This window comes from Euphorbia lathyris, chromosome 6 (genome assembly GCF_963576675.1).
Source record: "Euphorbia lathyris chromosome 6, ddEupLath1.1, whole genome shotgun sequence".
Lineage (NCBI taxonomy): Eukaryota > Viridiplantae > Streptophyta > Magnoliopsida > Malpighiales > Euphorbiaceae > Euphorbia > Euphorbia lathyris.
This window is the reverse complement of record NC_088915.1, coordinates 72,488,221-72,506,356: the sequence shown is the minus strand read 5'-3', so window position 1 is coordinate 72,506,356 and position 18,136 is coordinate 72,488,221. Positions and strand designations below refer to the sequence as shown.

At 39.6% G+C, this 18,136-nt stretch overlaps 1 pseudogene; it reads right to left on the bottom strand.

The window, feature by feature from the left end:
• Positions 1 to 16,627: 16,627 nt before the first annotated feature.
• LOC136233746 (uncharacterized) lies at positions 16,628 to 17,876 on the bottom strand (annotated as a pseudogene).
• Positions 17,877 to 18,136: the final 260 nt, after the last annotated feature.

Genomic DNA, 18,136 nt, shown 5'->3' with positions numbered 1-18,136 from the left:
CGGCTGTAAATGTTTTATTTTAAATACCAAAGACAGCCTAGCAAAGTTTGACTCAAAAGTTGATGAAGCTATCTTTTTAGGATACTCAACAAACAGCAAAGCATACAGAGTTTTCAATAAACGAACTCAGGTCTTAGAAGAGTCAGTACACGTTGAGTTCGATGAAACTAACCCTGTAGGAAAAGACAAGCAGCTGACTGAGGATGATCCATACTCAGCACCCGCTGACCAAGAAACAGCCGCTGAGTCATTACCTCAAGGGCTGACCAAAGGTAAAAGCGAAACTCAAATTGTTTTCACTGACCAATCTACACCTGCAGAGATTGTTGAAACACAACCAGCTCAAGACATCAATCTACCAAAAGAGATCAGAATACCAAGAGGACACTCAGAGAGTGCCATTCTTGATGCTGCTGAAAACACGCTGATGACAAGAAATTAACTCAGGAGATACCTCAGCAACGTAGCATTCGTCTCAATTCAGGAACCAAAGAACTTCACTGAAGCTGAGTACGATGAGTTCTGGATGAATGCAATGCAAGAAGAACTTGATCAGTTCAGAAGAAATGAAGTATGGGACTTAGTGCCAAAACTAAGAAGCCAGAAGACCATAGGAACAAGATAGGTCTTCCGCAACAAGCTGGATGAACAAGGGAACGTGGTTAGGAATAAAGCAAGACTTGTAGCTCAGGGCTACAGTCAGCAAGAAGGTATTGACTACGGTGAGACCTTCTCCCCAGTGGTAAGGCTAGAGGCTATAAGAATTTTATGTGCGTATGCAAGTTATATGAACTTTAAATTATTTCAAATGGATGTTAAGAGTGCATTCCTTAATGGAGTTATAAACGAGGAAGTCTATGTTAATCAGCTTCCAGGGTTTGAGGATCCCAAGTTCCCAAACCATGTTTATAAACTCAAAAAGGCTCTGTATGGTCTCAAGCAAGCACCACGTGCTTGATATGAGAGGCTGACCAGTTTCCTGCTGACTAGAAATTATGTCAGAGGTAAATCTGATACAACCTTATTCATTAAGAGGAAGGGTAAAGATACCCTACTGGCTCAGATATAACTTGATGACATTATTTTTGGTGCCACTAACGAGTCAATGTGCAAGGAATTTAGCAAGCAGATGCAGACTGAGTTTGAAATGTCAATGATGGGAGAACTCAACTTCTTCCTTGGACTTCAAATCAAACAAGGGAAAAATGGCATCTTCATCAGTCAAACTAAGTATGCTAAGGAGATATTAAAGAAGTATGAACTTGAGAATTGCAAGTCAATATCTACCCCTATGGGCACTGACACTGTCCTCTGCGCTGACGAAAATGGTAAGTCAGTAGACAGCAGATTGTACCGAGGTATGATTGGCTCTCTACTCTACTTAACTACTAGTAGGCCGGACATTCAGTTCTCAGTATGTTATTGTGCTAGATATCAATCTAACCCTAAGGAATCTCATTACATAGATGTAAAAAGAATCCTTAGCTATTTGCAAGGCTCAGTGAATGCAGGTTTGTGGTATCCCAATACTCATGATTTCACACTCATTGGATACACTGACGCTGACTATGGACGAGACAAACTTGAACGAAAAAGCACCTCAGGAGGATGTCACTTCCTTGGAAGCTGTCTTGTGTCCTGGTTCAGTAAGAAGCAGGCGTCAGTAGCCCTGTCAACCACTGAAGCTGAGTACATTACTGCTGGAAGCTGTGTTGCTCAAATCCTATGGATTAAGCAACAGCTAGAAGATTATGGCGTTCAGACTAAAACAACTGGAGTCAAATGTGACAACAAGAGTGCCATTGACCTATCAAAGAACCCAATCCAGCACAGCAGGATGAAGCACGTCAGCATAAGACATCACTTCATCAGAGATCATGTACTCAAGGGAGAGATCAAGCTGACCTATGTCCCAACGGATGAGCAGCTTGCTGATATCTTCACAAAGCCACTAGCTCGTGAGCAATTCAACATACTTAGAGAAGCCATTGGTATGTTTAATCCTCTTCAGTAAATTCCAAGTATAATATGTGATATATGCATGCTGAGTTGATTCCCATGCTAAGTGATTTATGCTAAATCAATATCTATTACATGCTGAGTAGATATACACACTGACTGGTTATCTTAAACTGAGTGATTAAACACCCGAACTGTTCCTTTGTGTAACACTGACTACTCAGAACATTAAACGTTTGAAATCCTTAACACTGAGTAAAGATTCGTTGCAAAATTTAATGCAAAACACGCGAATTAAATAGCCACCTAGGATGACGTAAGCGCAATAATTAGAATATACATGCGCCGAATGTGTCATAAATGCCAGAATTTTTGTCGATTGAGTATCTCGAGGTCAAACGGCCACCTCAACGCTTCAGATCAACTCGAAATCTCTATAAATAGTGAACGATTTCCCACTCTTACCTCTTTACGCTTAGAAATTTCTGGTATTCAAATACTCTTCTCTAAAAGTTCCCAAACTTCTCAAACTTCTCTAAGAATCATGACAAAAGATTCTCAGAATGTCTCCGGTGCCGGTTACGCCGATAATCTCTCCGATGAAAACCCTCCATCTCTTGCTCAACAGGAACATAGAGAGACTCACACCAAGTCTCAAGCACCTGGTCAGTGTGACCATTCTAAGGTCACTACCCCAAGGAAGAAAAACCAGGCTGACCAAGCTGCCTCTTCAAGAGGGAAACAATAGAAGGACAAGGGTAAGAAACCCAATAGAGAGAACCTACTCACTGGTATACGAGAGTGTTAGGGGGTATAAGGTTGACCACTCTCGCTGGTTTTCGAAGGGATTTGTGGAGGCTGAGCAACCATTCTATGAGTGGATCTCAAAGAACGGCTGGACCGAGCTGTTCTCAGTCCGAGAAGCCACCTATCCTGAGTTAGTGAAAGAATTCTACGCTAACCTAAGAGCCGCTGATGATAACCGTGACTACATGGTCACCAAGGTTCAAGGGAAGGTTATCTTCATCAACCCTGCTTACCTTGCCTCACTGCTCAAGCTAAAAAACGAAGGAGTTCAACTCAGAAAATCAGGTGACCAGGACAAAATTGAGTATCCCGTTGAGTTCTGCAAACCCGCTGACCACGTAAGAGAGATATCCAGCACTTCCATGGGTCAAAATCAGAAGATGGCCCACTATATACTGACCAACTTCATTTTCCCAAAGATCAACTGCACCAGCTCAGCAACGAACTTCGAACAATGCTTCATTTATCACATGCTGAACTACCAGCCGATCAATATGCCAGTCTTTATTATCGGTGGTTTTCAACGGAGCACTGGAACCCTTAGGTTAGGCTCCATCATTACACGAATCCTCAAAGATCACAAGGTGAGTTTGGTTGAGGAAATCCACACCTGGGGAACAGAAATCACTGCAGCTGCACTGTTCGGCTTGGTCTACGACCAACCGATTATCCCTAAGAAAGGAAAAGGAGTCGCTGCTTCGGATACAAAGAGGATGGTGACCCGAAAAGGAAAGAAGGAAGCGAGAACTCAAGCTGACCCAAAGGACAGAAAGAGGAAAGTTGTTCAAAGCCCCTCTAGAGACGCTGTTTCTCCACCGAAAAAGCTTAAGTGAACTAAGCCTCAAATTCAACAAGGTCAAGCTGAGCATAAGTCAGCAGAAAACCTCAAAAGGCAAGCTGAGCCTGAGGAAGACGAAAGAGAGGACATTGATGAGCAACCACTTAGGAAGAAGAAGAAAATCTCTTCTGAGTTAAGTCCCATCAACGTAGCCCCACTAGGAGTCGTCATTTCTGAAGACTCTTATTATGTGCGAAGTCTTGGCGTTGATATTGAGCAACCACACGGTGAACAAGATGAAGAAGAACTGGATGGTCAGTTTGACAATGAGGAGACAGATAATGTTGAGGAACATGAGTCAGATGTTGACCAATATGAAACAACCTACACTGAGCAGGTTGAAGAAGAAGAAGCTGAGCCAACAGCAAAGGAACACACTGATCAAGGGACAACTTCACCCACTGACTCTATTGAGTTCATTCCTGCTGACCCCTCTCCTCAAAAGACTAAGAAGTTAAGGAGACTTAAGAAGAAGGCACATCGATCCCCTATCATTGACCTTATGAGTGACTCACCTCTGCGGGATCAGATCACTGACCTATCCGATATGCAATTTAAGTTCTTCTCAAACCCCATTGAGTCTCCACCAGAGCAACAGGAAAAGCAAGCCTCTGTTCCTAATCCTAAGGAACATGCCGACTCAACTGCTCTTCTAAACCAAGATGATCCCGAGCAAGTTCTCGAAGTTCCTGCTCCTCAACATGTTGAGCCAGCTAAGGAAATACTTGCTCAGGTCAGCGCTGAAATTCTTCACCCTCCTCAAACCAGTCAGCTTCAGTCTGACTCTGACCAAGTAGATAATTCTGCCGATCTTTCTCTTCCACAAATACAAGTGCAGAATATCATCCAGTCAGCTTCTACTGGAAATCTAAACACAAGACCAGCCGCTGATCATGCTGGCACTTCTCATATCGAGCAGAACCAAACACCTCCTCCATTCGGTTCTACTCGTATTCCGGCAACTGAGCCAAATAATGATGGATCCTACTCCTATTTGAATGCCTCTGAGTCTGGTCGAAGAATCATTGACTCAGCTCACGCTCTACTCTAGGACCTCCATCAAACAAATACCGATGCCGCTGGGTCAGTTCTTGTTGAGCCAACTCAGCTTTCGTCTGTCACTCAGCTTCTCATAGAAATCAAAGGTCTTAAGGATCTTCTGAGTGTCATGACTTCACTTCAGTCTCAACAGCCCAGACAGGAATCAATAACAAAGCTGGCCGAACTCCAGCTGACAATGGTCAATCACATGAACTCTCTACAGGGTCAACTTCACCAACTGTCAGCTGCGAACACAATGTATGCAACTTCTGCTGAAGTTCATCAACTTTTCAACCAGCTTCACACTAAGCAAGCCAGAACAAATGAGCAACTCTCTTCCTCCTCCCAATGCTCCATTGAGCAAATTAGTGAGGCTGTCAGTCTACTCAACTTGAGTAAGGAAGAGATGGAAACTGATCAACTCAAGACGAATGAAATTCTGAAGTACTCTCGAGTTACTTTCAACCACGTGCGACACTCAAATGCTCAACGTCAGTATTTTGACACGTCCTTGCTAAAGATGTTTCATCAAGCCTTTGCCATACTCACTGACAGTATACACTGGGTTGGAAAGTCTCAAGCATACATTCTGAGTATGCTCAGTGCCTCGGATATTAGGATTCCACGTTCTGTCTTGGATGAGGGTGTTCCTGTTTTTTATGGCATCAATGAAAGCACGCGCAGGCTTAAGGCATTCTCTAAACGCTTAACTCATGCTGCCATTGAAGACACCTTCATTCCTCCTCCTGCCGATGGTGGAAAAATAGGGGAGAAAGAACAAGCTCAAAGAACTCAACAATCAGGGGAAGCATCAGCAAGTCAGCAGAAATCCAAGGGAAAGGGAAAAGCTAAAGAGCATGAAGCCCAACTCAACTACAAGAAAAAATAGCTTGGCTAGGATTGCTAGACTTAGACTTTAAAAACTTGTAGTCTTTCCCTTATGAATTTTGTTGAGCTGACCCTGAATACAAAACTATGTGTGCATCTACCTTTTTCAAAATTGACCAATCTTATGTGATGCTTACTTATGTTTTGTTATAAACTCTAACACATCTTCATCAAATCAACTGTGTTAATTGTCTACGTTGCTCTATGATTGTATGCTGTGTTGATCTATAAGTTGACCTCTTTTATATGTCTTCTTAAACACATTGAACAAAGACATACTCAGCGCTCTCTGATATCTAAATCTTTCGCATAAACTGAGTTAAAAAGAATATATTCCATGAGCTGACCTATTTCTGAAAACTGACCTTAGACTTACTTGATTAAACCTTGAAATGTTTGAAGTAAAACTAAGTCAGCAGCTCAACCCTTACGGGGGAGTATCCTGAGTAATATAAGGTCAACTATCATGGGGGAGCTCAATACTGAGTTCTTCAATTGAATATTTTTGCCAACATCAAAATGGGGGAGTTTGTTGAAACACCTTTCCACATGATTTTGATTTGACAAAATTATTTAAGTAATTGATAAAAAATATTCTAACACATTAAATTTAAATGCTTTGATTTATTCACAACTAATGTGTTTGTTCAATGTTGAGTTTATTGATTTATAAGACATTAAGATAAAAAGTCTAAAGGCCCATAAGTGGAAGTCAAGCCTAAGTCAACAGATCAAGATCTCACGACCCAAGAAGCTAAAACGCAGTCGTATCAAGTAAAACGATGACTCAGCATGAAGAAGGATCGAGAAGCCTTCTAACAAAGCTTCAAGAGGAAGCTGCTGAGTTGAGCGACACTGCAGTGAGGTCAGCGGCAGAACAGAACCAACTTCTAGACAAAGTATTTCTACTTTGGGTAAAGTTCAGAGGGCACAGGAAGCTGTCTGGAAGACTTTGCCGTAAATGTCGAAACATTCTGTTCATCTGACGAAAAGCTGCTGAGCACTGCCGTAGACAGAAGATGCAAGAATCTCATTGGCCAACGACACTGAGCACGTCCTGAGTGACAACGAAATGAAGCCATTTGCCTCCAACGGTTATTTCGAAATTCGAAATTACCGGTGCCTCAAGTGTCACTATATAAAGGCCTCTCAATTGCTTCATTCGATGCAGATCTTCAATTAGTCAAAATGCTGTCCAAATTCATACTTGAAGTTCTGTGAGAAAAGCAAAGCAAAATCTTACACCAATTTCCAATCATTGTGTAAAAGTCTAGAGTGATTTGAATCATCTAAAGTGTCTTAGCAATTGTTGTTTAGGACAAACACTTTAACATTTCTAGAATAATAGAAAGGAGAGGCTGAGTACTCGGTTATAGTACTCAGCGGTAGTTATAGGAGTGAGTAGAGGTATAGAGGAAGGTACTCTTGTATACTCAGCTTCTATTGTAAAAAGTTTCATGCTCTACCTTTAAAGAGCTCAGTAGAGAATTCAAAAAGCTCGGAACGCGTTCCGGGGACTGGACGTAGGCGGAGAGGCCAAACCAGGATATGTCTGCTGAATAACATATTTCTAACCCTTAAACTCCTTTATATATTGCTTGCTATAAAACTGACTAACTAACGAACTCACGCTGAGTTGAGTGCACTAAGAAGCTGAGTTCAGGAATAGACTCTAAGTGCTATCTCCTGACTCAAGGAAAGAAACAGACTTAGTCATAAGTTGACTAAGCTTGTGTCTTAAAACTACTTAGCGCCGCTGTGTAAACCTTTTCTTAAGAAAAGAAGTCAGCCTTAAAGGACAAAATTTTAAATAGTTCCTATCACCCCCCCTTGGAACTAACCTTGTCACGTTATAAGGGACCAACAGTCCCGTGCGAGCGAGAATGTCATGTGTTGCGATTCTCTTGTGAAGAATCCTCCAGTAGACCGTGGACCTAGACAGATGGATGTAGGAGCCCCAAACAAATTTATGCCAATGAACCTCTGTCTCACTCGGTCGAAGGGTGGCGTATAGCTGGCCAACGGTGAACCTGCCGGTGTCCGATACCTCCCAGATGCAGATATCTTCCTCAAAATCTGACCTTTTAACCTCCGAGACCTGTGCCTGCAGCTCCGCTGGCAAGTCCTGGATGTTTGTCCATTCATTCCCTATCAGGAAATTCTCCACGGTGTCAAAAACTGCTCTCTGCTCATCTAGTCCTAGGCGCACTGCTATTGGCGGCTTAAGCCAATGATCCGTCCAGAAGTTCAACGAAGAATGCCTACCGATCCACCAAAGACAGTCCGCGCGCAGGTTCATCATAACCGCTTTGCACGACGACCAGATCGAAGAGCAACCGATATAGCACTTTGGAACACCTGTTTCCGTCATAAACCTGCTTCTTAACAACCCGACCATTAGGGAGCTACCTTGAACCAAGTCCCAACCAATCTTCCCAAGAAGAGCGGAGTTGAAGGCTGCGAAGTCCTTGATCCCTAGACCTCCAAATTTCAGAGGCCTGCAGCATTTGACCCAATTTACAGTGAGTTACTTCTTTGTGTCCTGACATCTAGTCCAAAGAAAATTCCTAACTCCTCTGGTTATCCGGTGAAGGAGCTTCATTGGCCATTTGTAGACCATGAATGAGTGGACCAAAGCCCCGGTGATTGCCAATTTTATCAATGTCAATCTCCCCGCAAAGGATAAGGCTCTACCCTTCCAATTGCTAAATTTTGAAAGGAATTTATCCGCTAGCGGGGCAAGGTGCCTCGTATTTGGCGCTCCCTTAAAGATGGGAACACCAAGGTAGTCAAATGGAAGACAGCCAACTCTGATTCCCAGCGGTTCAAATAGCCTACGGATTCTGATATTTGATATTCTTCTACTGAAATAAGCCGTTGACTTTTCCCAACTGACCTCCTGACCGGAAATGCTGCTATAAAATCGGAATAACTCTTGAATTTGCCTCATGTTATCCAGAGTTGCTTTACTGAATAGCATCATGTCATCTGCGTAAAGAAGATGCGAGGGGAAAGGGTTACCAGAGACGTAGGTCATGTTCAGGAACGAACCTTCCGATTCCAGCTTTTGTAGCCACCTGCTAAAAAAGTCTTCCGCAATGCCAAATAGGATTGGGGAAAGAGGGTCACCCTGTCTCACTCCATGCGAGCATACAAAATACCCCTTAGCAGCCCCATCAATTAAGATTGAGATGCACGCGGATGACAGGATATTGAGAATCCAATCCCGAAATTGGAGAGAGAAACCAAAACTTTCCATGACGGCTAAAAGGAAACTCCAATCCATAGTGTCAAATGCCTTTCTGATATCAATTTTTATCGCCATGTTCCCACCAAAGCACTTCTTGTCCAGCATATTAATAACTTCAGATGCAGCCGCGATACAATGATGGATCTGGCGACCCTTTGTGAAACCGAACTGATTCGGACTTATAATTTTTACTGCAATTTCAGACAGTCGGTCCGCCAATATTTTAGTAATTACCTTGTAGAAGAAGTTGCTCATGACTATTGGCCTGAAGTTCTCAATTCTGTTTGCTCCCTGAGATTTTGGAATGAGTGCCATAAGGTTGGAGTTGAGCCCCGGCAGAATGTAACCCGTTCCAAAGAATTCCTTTACTGCGCGACAGACATCTCCACCGATTACTCCCCAATAGGCTTGAAAGAAGGTGCCCCCAAAGCCGTCAGGGCCTGGCGCACTGTCTTTGTCCATTCTAAACACAATATCGTGGATTTGGGAATCAGAGGGGCAAGCCGTTAACCTGCTGTTATCAACCTCAGTGACCAAATGCGGAACAACCGAGCGAATGGGGTCCAAATTACCATGAACCCCCGGGGAGCGAAAAAGCTATGAATAATAATCCACCACATGATTCGTGATGGCGATCGGATCCGATATCAGGTCCTCCCCGATTAACAAGGCCTGTAAACCAGTCTGTAATTTCCTCCCTTTAGCTGCCCTGTGAAAGAAGGCTGTATTGCGATCTCCCGCCTCTAGCCATTTCGCTCTACTCTTATCCCGAGCCATCACTTCCTGACAATAAAGCTGCAGATCCAGCTCGCCTTGGACCTCAATTTCTTTTAGGTGGAGTATATCAGAAAGCCCCGATGCGCTAATTTCTGCCTGAACTGCTACCAGGTTTCTTTGCGCAAGACTGATGTTAGCCTCCACCCTGCCGAAGACACGGGCGTTCCACTCTCTAAGAATCGGGCTCAATGTTTTGAGCTTATGACACAGTAGTTGCATAGGCGGTAATGAGATGTTCGCAGAGGTCTAGTGATCGGATATAATTACCTACTTTAGAGACTGGTGTGATATCCACATCGGGAGGAACCGGAACCTAGAGACCCTGCGGTTGTGCTGGGAGCAATGTAAGAATAATGCACTGTTGTCAGAACAATGTCTGGGGTGAGCAGTGCAGAGTAAGCTGCCCCAATTATCCGTGAAACTAGGACTAACCAGCACTATGTCCAGGCGGCTTTCGACATGTGCAGTCCCTCGTCTCCCATTTGACCATATGAGTTGAGGACCGGTGTTTTCAACCTCCATCAGATCACATTCAATAATAAAGGAACGGAAGTCTGAATAAGAAGAAACTGAAGGCGGGGAGCCAGTTTTCTCATGAGCCCCAGTCACTGCGTTAAAATCCCCAATTACTGCCCAATTCTGAACTGAACGGATCCCATCAGACATCAAGTCTTCCCAGAGAGCTAATGGACCTCTAGCCATCGTGCAGCCATAAACAAAGGAGAGCCTGATTTTCACCCCGCTTGCAAAAACATCTAGAGTTACATGTTGTTCATGACAGGAAACTACTGTCGTGTTACTAGCATCCCGAGAAAAAACCCAGAGGTAGGGAACAACTCTATCATTAGTAGAAATCATCGACAAACCCATAGAGGACCAAAACTGAGGGGTTAAACTATTCACGCAAATCATAGGTTCAGCAATACCAACGTAATCCGGACGATGTAAAAAGCAAAGCCTCTTCAAGGCTCTTTGCGTTTTCGGGTTAGCAATTCCAATGGTATCACCTGCTTACCCGTGTGTCTTCTTCGAATGTGGACCATTCCAATTCATTTTCTTTATTTTCCTCTACCCCTGACCTGTGTCCCGTGTCTGCAACAGTTAAGCTTGAATTCTGCATATTAACTGCATCCCGAATATTGCCTGTATCCCAGCCTGGGATATTAGCCACCAGTGGGTGGAGAATGTTCACTGGCATTGTGAAGGACCAACCAGGTTCTGAAGTGGATCCTGTGTATAATTGCAAAGCCTTGTTTGCCCTAGAGTCCTCCGATTCCTCCTGACTGCCATCATCAGAGGCGCTATAATCTACCCACCTTTTAGAAGGGGAGCCCGAAATAGGAGCCTCCTTTTCTTTGTGCTGCTGAGGTTCCACAGAAGCCTCCTTTTGGGAGGGTATAGGGACTTTTGAGGTCCTATCCTTATAAGAGCCCTGTTTTGGATCCACTGTGCCTTTGTTCCTTTTACACTGCACTACCAAGTGACCCACTATGCTACAGACTGAGCATATGCTGGGCAATCATTCATATTCTAAATAAATCCAGTGCATCTTAGCATCTGTATCCACCCGGAGCTTATATTGAACCTCCTTGGCCAAGTCCACATCTATTAGGATTCTAGCATAATGCCCAAATTCCCCTTCTAAAGTATTTCTGTCAAAACGCAGCGGGACCCCGACAGCGCTAGCTATACCCGACAGTACTTTCCTATCCCATAACTCCCATGGGAGGCCATAAAATCTGACCCAGACCTGGGCGGATGTAGATTTATAAGCATCTAAATTGAAACCAGGGGACCAGGGAGATAATCGGATGATACCCGGTTTAAGGGCAATGGCGCCTTGGCTCCAAACCTCCTGAAGTGCTTCCGCAGAAGGCATAATTATGTGATAAAAACCTTTGCCAAGAGAGATCAGCTTCCAATCTAGTTGCCGATTACAGATTCCGTTGAGCTTGCGTTTGAGGTCGGCATGCTTCCATGGGGAATCCCCTCTGAGCAGCGTAATTCTCCCAATGATTGAAAATTCATAGGCTTTAAGACTGTCCTGGTAGATGGAAAGCGGAATCTTAATAGATTTGAATCCGCCTTCTTCCGAAATCGTGGGACGTTCCGCTAGTTTGATAATTCCCGAGCTCAGATTCCCGAAGAGCGCAGCCGAAAAGGATTTTGCCGGTTTCGAGCCAGGGGGGCCGATAAAGAGGGGATGTTCGCTGCATATTTCTGGAATGAGGACCGGCTGAATAAGTGTGCTATGGAGAATTCCGAGACCGGCGGCTGCTGATTCGCCATGGATTCGACAGCGGCGGAAGAGGAGCTAGGGCGCCATCTCTTAGTATTTATTCACGTCTCAAATCAATTCTTGAACCCTAATCGATTTTACTTAAAAATGTTGACAATAAAATTTTAATTATTTTATATGTTAAAGGTACATATAACATCTCACTTCAAATGGCCAATTTTTTTTTTACTTTTTTAACATTCACATTGTTTAAATACAAAATTTAATTATAGCAATAAAATGAACAAAAGTGGAGAATTAATCTATATACATTATGATGAGTACATATTCATTGTTGTATACAAAGGAGGTACACTTTTGTAAGTTCACCGGATTCAAAAAATTTATCTAGGTACAATATAAGTTTTTTTTAATATAGAATAGGTACAATATAAGTTTATATTTAAAAATGCTGTCCGCATTTCAATTAGATGCCGCACAACATAGTTTTCTGCATATTTATTTTCAAAAACAATATTTGAATTTATAGTTATAAAAATACCTTATGAATTTTTCTAAATGACATATATTTTGAATAAAAAAACAAACTAAATGGATAACCATCAGATATGATATAAAATATAGTACTTATATTTGACTTATTTAAAAACAAACAAACATGGAAACCGTTGAATATCATTATAGTATGTTGTCTAAATTATTAAGCAGTTACATGTATAAACAAAAAATAGTAATATTTATTTTAGGAAAAAGAAATAAATAAAATTATAATAATTAAATATTTGGGAAAAATGACGTTATTTTCAAAATTTCTTTTAAGCAGTTACATATACAAACAAAAATGAATAATATTTTTTTATGAGTTTTTATTTTTTGAAAACATTTATTTTATGAGTTTTAAATAATATAGTGGCTTTCATATATACAATGTGTAGGTGAGTCTATCTGTATATATAATTGATTTCCATGCTCGTTGCTCCATGGTTATTTTACACTTTATCGAAAGAGAATAGAAAATGATCTTTGTGGCTGCTCTGGCTAATATTGCACATGTCGCCGACAATGACTAATCATGAGAAGGAGGTGTTTCCTTCTCTAGTTATGGTTGATCGCCGGCGACATTGTGCAATATTAGCCACCAGTATTCTTTCTTTCGCCACAGAGTGTTGGGTACCATTTTCAACATGTAGGTTTGATTTAGAGAAAGCTTTTGGAAAGGAAACAATTATTATATTGGTGAATGATGTTAATCCAAACAAAGAGTAATTTTGACACAAATCAACAGTTATGAAGGTGTTTTTCTTGTTGCAGATGCATACAAAAATTAGTGAATAAATTTCCATACTATTTTCTTTTATCATCCATTTTACTAGATCTGTTTCTAAATTAGTATATAACATAGGTTTGATTATCTTCTAGGAAGGAAAAGTAGTGAATAAATTAGGATTGGACTTCTTCTGTTTTCGGTTTCTGATTTGCACATGAACATTTTTTATTTGAATTGAATTTTTTTTTTATTATTATTGGGTTCTTAATTTGACCATGAACATTTTTTTTTTTTATTTTCGTATTCTTTTCCACCCAATTCAAGCTTGTATGTATGTTTATTTATTAAATAGAGTTATCTTACCAATTAGGTTTTTCAGTTCTTGGTTCTACAATGGAACTGTTGGAATTTTAGAGTTTTTATCAAAACCTAATTTTTTTTTCCTTACTTTCAAAATTTATGGTCTATATCCAATCCTAATCAAATCCCTAATTTTTGTTTTAATTCAAACTGTTATTCTTGACAATCAGCTTAGTCTGGAATTTTTGTTTTGGGGTTAAATAAGAATGTATCTTTTCTAAATTACATATTTTTTTCCTGACTTAGTAGAAATGGAAAGAGTGATGTCTAGATATTTGTTGTGTTCACAAATAAGAGAAGATGTATATAGCTTTAATGTGTTCATTTCATGAGAACTTTTGATAGGTATACCATTGATTAGGACACTGGGTGTATTTTGTGGCGCCTAAGATTCTATGGAGTGAATTAGCAAAGCTTATGTATCCTAATTTGGAGCATAGTTTGGTTGTTACAGAAAAATGCGGATTGCTTGCTGTTCATTAATGAGATTTAACACATTAGTTCTTCATATTGTTGAATAGTTTGTTCATGTTTTCCATCTTCTAAAGTCAACTGATTCATAGTTGTAGAATGATTTGTATCTTAATCATTGGTGACTTATATATTGCCTATTAAGTTGCTAATTTTTGTCCAATCATTGCATAAAGCATATTTCTTTCATTCTTGTCCAATTTTTACAGCAAGGTTGGAACAAACTTGGTTTTGTGTTTTGCCTTATAGTCCAAGGGGATAAAGAGTGAGTGATGGCTGAAGAAGAAGAAATAGCTTGTAGCAGTAAGGAGGCACAAGGTACAACATATGGCTTCTTGCACGAGATTAGTATTTACTCTCGATTTGGATTGTCAAGAATTTCAAATGATAAAATTCTAGATTTGAATAATTATTATAATTATGAGAAAAGTGGTAGGAAATGGGTATATAAATCTAAAATGACTAGCATTTGGAACCAGAGTCCCAACTGATGAATTTTGGATGTTCTGCAAGTTATTTCTAAGAGTGTCAAAATACAGTTAAAACTTAAATTATATATTTTAAGATTCTAGAATTTCTAGCATTTGGAGAAATACTATGTTTTCTTATATAACTATAAATGCTTAATAATTGAATGTAGATAAATATGTATTGTTGCATTATTTATCCGTTCATATCAATTTTAGTAATTTTGAAATAATTTATGTACAAATAATATCTTTATATAATTCCTGCATGTTAAATATATGTTTAGAAGTATACTTAAAATGGTTCTAGAATTGTATTTCTCTCAATGAATGCTTCTCTTCCCTCTGTTGCTTTATGGCTCTAATACTTGCTCCTATCCTACTGCTGACCAGGTTTACAAGTCCTCCTAAGTCTCAAATGTTACTAACAACTTTGATAACACTATAAAGTCGTTCTACCCATAAATTTTGTTCACATTACCGCCATCACCACATCACCACTTTATTGAAGTCTTAACTTTTATTTATTGCATCTTATACTTTTGGCAGCATGTGCAAATTAGCAATTCTGATAGTGTGGGTATCCTTGACCTGTTAAATAATGTACATCACACTACAACAAAAACTACCTATAGAGGCAGTTTTTTTCACTTGTAGGAGCGGTTTTAACCACCCCTACAAGGTCTAGGGGCGGTTTTACAAACCGCCCCAAATCTGTCGTCAAAGGGGACCGGAGCTATGAATTAGCGATGAAAATCATCATCGACGGAGTAGAGTAAAAATTAGCGACGAATTTGTAGAGGCGGTTTAAACCGCCCCTATATCTAATTTTAGAATCCCTCTTTTAACTCTAGGGGCGGTTAAAACCGCCACTACATAAACGCCCCTACATAGTTTATACATTATTTAGTATATATATTACTTTTTATATTCCAATTTCCTACCTACAATAATTATTTATTAATTAATCAAATTTAAATGTGCAAATCAATTCAAAAAGAACATATAATATAAAAAAATCAACTTTCGATATATTACTAAATTCAATACATGATTCTAAAATTAAAAAAGAAATTAAATTTAATGTTTCCGATTACAACTTGGGATGTTTCAAGGATGAATGTTTGGATTATGTTCACGTTGGATACATTGAATGTTCCTTGTGGATTTGGCCTTGCTGCTCCTGCTGTCATGTTCCACCTAATCGTAAAAGGTAGCTCAATCACATTATTGAAACAAAATGAAGTTGACTGCATGTCAGTGTATACAATTTACCTGAAATATTATAAATAGAATAGTGTTTTACCTTATGGATTTAGCTTGGTTAATTGAGAAAGCCATGTCAAAAGGATCTGGACCAGCAGGTAAAGGACCTTGAAGAAAACTCCAAACAGATAATGAGAAAATTATTCAAACTTGAAGAAACAAATACCTTGGCTTGATTGGCAGCTTCGATCTGAGTTTTCTGGTCCAAATAAGAGAAATATTCATAGCCTCGAACATCAACAAGCTGTTTAACATTAGCATTGTATATGATTAATCCAAATTGATTGAGCTCCTCCAACTGAACTTTTCCAAAGACTTCTTGCTTGAACTCTTTGCACTACAAAAATAATGGGTTTTAACGGCCCTTTCTTAGCAGCACTTTCTAAAACCGTCCGTGGGCTTCATTTAAAAATAAGCCCATCTGAAAATCCACTCTGCTGTTACAGAAAAAGAAAGGAAAGATCTTAAAAAACCCTAATATTTTGAAAGACTTCCATCCAAATATTCTAGATCGTAAAGCTTGATCTGTTCATCGCCATCGCTTCATCGACCTCTTTTTCTATTGTTGTTGTTGTCAAATGTCTAATTTGTCTATTTTATTTATTAATTTCTTCTGCAGGATGTGTTCAACCTACTATTGAATCTTAATGTGACAGAGTTGATTAAGGCTTTGCTGGTAACAAGTCAATAATACTAAGGGAAAAGTACAAAAATAAACCTTGTGGTTGGTCCATTTTCGAAGTGCACCCCTGTGGTTTAAAAGTTTGCAAGTCGGTGCCTTGAACTTCATTCCGTTAGCAAAGAGGGGTAAAATTGACTAACGGTGTTAAAAGTCAAAGGAAAAATAGTTAATTTGGTCCTTATATTTAATAATTTTATAAATTAAGCATCCTTATTATCTAACTATCACAAACAAACCCCAAAATAAAAAATAAAAATTCAATTATACCATCTTTTCCATTACTCTTTAATTTTTTTCTTTCTCTCTCATCTTTTTTAAGTTTTCTCTCTCTAAAATCAAGTTTCTCTCTCTAGAATCACATTCAATAATTTCTTCCCATTAAACAATGAGTAAACCTTACGTACACTTGAAAGCAGTACACTTGAAACCTTCATTTGTGTACGATTTTGGAACCAAAACTTTACTTGTCTCGGCCTATGATGTACTCATTGTCACTACAAAAGAACGGAAACTGCACCGAACATAAAAGAACATAAATTTAGCTCAAAAGACCTCAAAATCAAACATTTTTTCCAAGAAGAACAAGTGAAACACCAATCTCCTACCTTGCGTATCCACTGGTCGACAATGGTTCCTGTGGTAGGACACTCCTCTAAGCTTGAAGTATAAGCATGTCATCCCACTTCAACCGATATTCGTCATCCCAAAAGAAGTCCCTCACCATTTCAGGCGTTGCATCCTCAAAAACTGTCCGGCTACGGTACTGCGGTGGACCACTCTGCCAAACCCATAAAACAATCTAATTAATTGACCAATTCTAAGAAAACAACACTGAAAGCAGCTGAATTCTCAGAGGAAAAGAAACAAACCTCGAGGTCTCTACGCCAAGCTTGATAGCTCATGGTTGAGGTAGAACGTTCCATCATATGAATCCAAGCAGGACCTCCATCTTTCTCTTCCACAAGCTTATATAAATACTCCAGATCTTCTTCATTCACAACATTGGATTTTTCGTTTTCTAACCGTGATGATGAACTATAAATTGAAGTGGGGAAAGGGTTAGAGTAAAAGGAATATTGGGGAAAACACCAAGATTCAAACAAAATTATCAAAATTGACAGTTTCAAACCTGCAATCGGCATCGAGGTCAGGCTGTGAAGAGGAAGAAGAATTGATTTGAATCCCGTTGTCAGCAATCCAAGAGATACAACCAGGCAACTGAAACTTCAAGGAATTGGAGCTAGGTATATAAGAAGACGCGGATAAAGGAAATCCCTTAGAGAGAGAAACTTGATTTTAGAGAGAAAGAAAAATTAAAAAAGATGAGAGAGAAAGAAAAAAATTAAAGAGTAATGGAGAAGATGGTATAATTGAATTTTTATTTTTTATTTTGGGGTTTGTTTGTGATAGTTAGATAATAAGGATGCTTAATTTATAAAATTATTAAATATAAGGACCGAATTAACTATTTTCTCTTTGACTTTTAACACCGTTAGTCAATTTTACCCCTCTTTGCTAACGGAATGAAGTTCAAGGCACCGACTTGCAAACTTTTAAACCACATGGGTGCACTTCGAAAATGGGCCAAACCACAAGGTTTATTTTTGTACTTTTCCCTAATACTAAATATGCTTGTTTTTTGGAAATATTGTAAGTCAATAATCCAAATGGATGTGTCTTGCTCATAGTGGTTTTCATTTGTGTCAACCTTAGATTCAACCAGGTAAGTTATGATTTCTGTTTGTATAGTCAAACTAATGTCTTCTCTGTACCTCATCAATGCCTTTTGCTATTTTTCATTAACATTTCAGGAATACAAGTGTC